The sequence below is a fragment of the Adiantum capillus-veneris genome, chromosome 9 (assembly GCF_014529385.1).
Source record: "Adiantum capillus-veneris isolate H3 chromosome 9, ASM1452938v2, whole genome shotgun sequence".
NCBI lineage: Eukaryota > Viridiplantae > Streptophyta > Polypodiopsida > Polypodiales > Pteridaceae > Adiantum > Adiantum capillus-veneris.
Window position 1 is genome coordinate 148,571,429 of NC_140939.1, and position 5,065 is coordinate 148,576,493.

At 41.2% G+C, this 5,065-nt stretch overlaps 1 pseudogene; it reads left to right on the forward strand.

The window, feature by feature from the left end:
- Positions 1 to 463: 463 nt before the first annotated feature.
- LOC147451345 (2-C-methyl-D-erythritol 2,4-cyclodiphosphate synthase, chloroplastic pseudogene) lies at positions 464 to 1,089 on the forward strand (annotated as a pseudogene).
- The last annotated feature ends 3,976 nt before the right edge of the window (positions 1,090 to 5,065 follow it).

Below are 5,065 nucleotides of genomic sequence, written 5' to 3' on the forward strand. Positions count from 1 at the left end.
AAAGAGGAGGTAGTAGGACATGGGGTACTGCACGACGATGACGACAATACAAGAGAAGCATGTCGGCTAGATAGTGGGCACGAAGGGGCTTGCAACCAGGCTCCATCGATGGTGGTTGCCACTGACAAGGCGGAAGTGCAATTTCAAAGGCCGGTAGGGAAGATAAATCTTTAAATTTGGTGCAGACAAGTGAACAAGCTCGTCCTAACGGTTAGACACATAGCTCTCGGATTATTGCCTTCCCACCCACCATGGTTCAAGACCGGCATTGAAGACGAAGGAATATAAAATCTGAGAGAGAGAGAGAGAGAGAGAGAGAGAGAGAGAGAGATCTAAGCATCTTCTCTCACTTAGTAGCATTCTTCCTAGTGGGTGGACATGATCATCAAGGTAACAAGATTTTCTTACCACCTCATCTTGAGCAGACACAAGCTCAAACAGACTAAATTTTGCTGCAAAAAAAATGGTATGGAAAGTCCATCTTGTTGAAACTGTCATTCCAGATGTGGATAAGCCTCTTGTACTACCTTTAAGAGTAGGGTCTGGTTTTGATCTTCACAAATTGGAGCCAAATTTGCCTCTTATAATTGGCGACACCAGATGTGAAGCATATTTCAATAGTGATGTGCTTGTCCATTGTGTGGTAGATGCTATGTCCTTTTGACATCTGCCAGATTTTTCCAAACAATGATCTCTTATAATTGGTGACACCATGATGTGAAGCATATTTCAACAGTGATGTGCTTGTCCATTGTGTGGTAGATGCTATGTCCTTTTGACATCTGCCAGATTTTTCCAAACAATGATTCAAAATGGAAAGGAACTGCATCTTCAATTTTTGTGAAAGAAGTTGTTCAATATTTGAGGCATGAAGCGAGATATACTATGGGAAATTTAGATGTCACCCGCTTATTACGAAGGCCAAAGTGGAGTCCCCATAAGGAGGCCATAAAGTCGAACCTCTATGAGCTTCTTAGCATAGATCCTTTACTAGTTGATGTTAAGGTCAAAACCCATGAAAAGGTCGATAGCTTGGGAGAGAATCGTAGCATTGTTGCCCACACTGTTATGTTATTGATGAAGAAATAAGAAAACAATATATAGTAAAGATTTTTTAGCCTTTAATTGCTACTGGTGTTTTTACCAATTAATTATTGATTAAGCAATGATTCAAAGAGAGAGAGAGAGAGAGAGAGAGAGAGAGAGAGAGAAGAGAGAGAGAGGGGCAAAAGAGGAAGAGGAAGAGATGTTTTAACGTCATAGGAACATTCCACAAGATACTTCACATTTCTATTGACAAGTCTTGAAGTGCTTCTCTAAAGGGAAGGTAAGGGAAGGGGAGATACTTCTCTAAAGGGAAGGTAAGGAAGGGGAGAGCCTGAGAGAGACGTGCCTTACGAGAAAGAACTCAGAGAGATTTAATGCATAGTCACATGATATATGTGTTAGTAAATTTGCGTCTTCTTTCACACATAGCACACTTGTGAAGATGCCTTGCACTTGCTGGTACTCATACTAATAGTAAAGTCGATCACTAGATTTGTATAATGGTGACCTAACTTCAAAACATGGTCCATAAACTTCTAGAACTTTCCACATTAAGTATTTCTAAGTTTCCAAAAACTATGTTTTTGCTAGCAATGGTGTTGACATTTACTATTTGGTTTCAAAGAAATCTCTCTCTCTCTCTCTCTCTCCCTCTCTCGCTCTCTGTCAAATCACTTAATAACTTTGCTCAGTTTTGAGCTTTCTCAGATAAATTCGCTCGATGTTTGGTAGAACTCATATATAGCAGGCCATGAGATTCCTCATATTTTAGAAGATTCTTTTTTGATTCACCTATGATGTGACAACTCTGTCGGAATATAAGTGAATTAAAAAAGAATCTTCTAAAATATGAGGAATCTCATGGCGTGCTATATATCAGTAGATAGAGCTTGAAGAGGACATTCTAACTATCAAACCTCCGCCATCTTTGGAGTTTGTTTGCAAAAATTTATCCATGCGATCATTTGGTAGAGATAGGTAAAGCCAAACTCCTTAAAGGGCCTTTTTGTGAGTCCAAATTTCACCTAATAATTAACTTGGCATGAACAATGCTTTTGCAAGAGAGATAATTAGAGAACATGACAACAATTGAGGATTAGATTTACATGGAGACGTCCCCCCTCCAATAGACTTTTGTACTATAGATTATTCCTCAAAGAGAGCCTTGGTACAATACAATCCTTGTATTCCTTTGTGACCTAGGAAATGCTATGAAGATGGAAAGCTTCATGCATCACGAGCATATCATAAACTTTGTAAAAGAATTAACAATCCCCGGCCTTAGTCCCAAGGCCTCAAACACCTTCAAAGGTGGAGAAAGCTAGTGGGGAATGAGGGTAGGGAAGAGGAAGAAGAAGTAACATACGAGAAAGAGATAGTTCCTCACTTATCATCACTCTTTTTTGCATAGCATAGCATAATAGCAAAATAAGATGATGAAGAAGATGGCAAGCTTAAGAACTGAATCATGGCTCTTGGTTGGATTTGCATTCCATGGACAAGAGTGTTGGTGTAGGCTCTCAACTTCTCAACAAGCTTGGATAAGGAGATGGAGCTCTTGCACTTTGCCAAGAGAGAATGAGCATGTGTATGTGTGTGTGTGTGAGAGAGAGTATACCGCCCAAGCACACTTGTAGCTCATGTTTGGAGTTGATTGGACCCCTACAAGCCTAGTCGATCACAGAGTGCATATCAAGCAACCTTGCTAGCCTTAGGAAAAGTGTCTCCCTTCCCCTTTGAGATAGAGGACTTGATAAATTCATAAACAATTTATTTAATTAGCTAAATTATCATCGGACCCTTTGAGAGGACAACCAATAGGCTTTACACATACCATGAGGGCAACATGGAGAGGAACTTGACATGTATCCTTGTTGCTCTTTTAGACTAGGATTGCCTTGTGTGAGGGTGGGTGTGTTCTCTCTCATGCCCTTGCAATGAGGGCTCACCCCCCCTTTGAGGAGGGAGCTAGTTTGTATTTTGGAATACCTTAATCCCCTCAAGCACCTCAAGCACCTTAGTCAGCAAGCACCTCAAGCACCTTAATCCCCTCAAGCACCTCAAGCACCTTAGTCAGCAAGCACGACAAGCACCTCAAGCTTGGTCTGGGTTCCCAGCTAAAGCACAGTCCTAGCTTGCCTAAGGTCAAAGGACTTTGAAAACTAACCTTTGGAAGTCTTTAATCAAGCTAACCTTAAGGTCTTTAAGCTCCATTAGCTAGTCTTGTTCTTTGACATACCATCTCTCATTTGGACTCCTTTAAACTTGGCCCCGTGTTGAGATAGATCCATAAGCACATGCCTATATTCTAACCCTTGTTCGTATTTATTCTCCCACGTCAAGTGATCAGTTTAATATGAGAAAATAATTTGGGTTGGTTAGATATTGTTGGAATTAGGGTTGCAAAGAAACACACACAGCTTGGAGAAGACGAAGGAAGCTCAAGGCACCCAATAGAGAGTGTATTCCTTAGTGTGCAATGGAAGGATAGATAGCCCTAGAGTGATGGGCTTATATACAATGCACGGAGGAAAAAAACTCCTAAAGAGGGAAAAAGTGCCCCGGCGGTCCAAGTGTGTTCACACACATCACTACCACATGTATATGGTAACAAATCCCCCCTGGAGTGATGCGGTGAACAAGAGCTGGCACATGAGTAAAGGGAAGGGCCATGCTCTGAGGACATGATCAGCCCACAAAGGGGAGTAAGCCCAAAGCTTTGCGGAAAACTTCGAGCTTCTCACGAGACAATTCCTTTGTGAAAACATCTGCAAGGCTGTCATGTGTTGGCATAGAAGCCAAGCTGATCTCTCTTGCTGAGAGCCTCTCCTTGACCTAGTGATAATGCACCTCAATGTGCTTTGTGCGAGCATGAAAAATTGGGTTTCTCGTAACTGCCAATGCGCTTTGACTGTTAGTGTAGATAGTGTTGGCAATGTCCTGTCCAACACCCAAATAAGCCATAAGGCGTCTGAGCCATACACACTCAACCGTAGCTATGAAGACTGTCCTGTCTCAGCGTCACAACTCGAAGTGGACACAGTAGGTTGCTTCTTGCTCAACCATGATATACATGAACTGCCAAGCATGAAACAAAAACCACTTGTGGACACTTGTGTGTCAAAAAAACCAGCCCAATCTGAGTCCAAAAAAGCATGTAAGTCTGGCGGCAACGATCCCCCCTTGTGATAAAACAATCCAAGATATAAAGTGACACTAAGATAGAAAAAAATCCTCTTGACAGCCTGCCAATGCTTAGACCTTGGGTTATGCATAAATCTACTGACTTGTGAGACTACAAACTGAATATCTCGCCTTGTGTTGCATACATAAATGAGGCATCCAACAGAAAGCACACTGTATGTAAAGCGTGAGGGTGGTGTACTTCTCATGGTGGTTCTTTATATAGATGATTTGCTGATCACTGGACCAAATGAGAGACATATTGTTGAATTCAAGGTTGATTTAAATGCTACTTTCAAGATGAAAGATTTGGGACTGTTGCATCATTACTTGGGTATACACTTTAAGTAGTGTGATGGTGGTATTGCCTTGTGTCAAAAAAGTTACATAGAGACATTTCTATGTAAGTTTGGACTTGAGGATTGCAAACCTATTGCCACTCCTATGGAAACAGGTTTGAAGTTGAGTGTTGGAATTAGGGTTGCAGAGAAACACACATAGCTTGGGCTGTTACAAAAGCCTTGTTTGACCAAATGAGTGTCAGCTTTCTCATACCAAGTAGGAGGAGATTGCTTTAACCCATACAAAGCCTTATGACATCTGCACACTTTGTCCTCTTGTCCTTTCTTAATAAAACCACAAGGCTGCGTTACAAAACTTCCTCAAATATATCACCATTCAAGTAAGCAGTAACAATGTTTGATTGATGTACATACCAACCAAAAGGAGTTGCCAATGCACATAGAAAATGCACCGTAGTCATACGACAAGTGGGAGAAAAAGTCTCTTCATAATCTATGCCTTTTTGATGTGCATAACCCTTTGCAACAAGTCG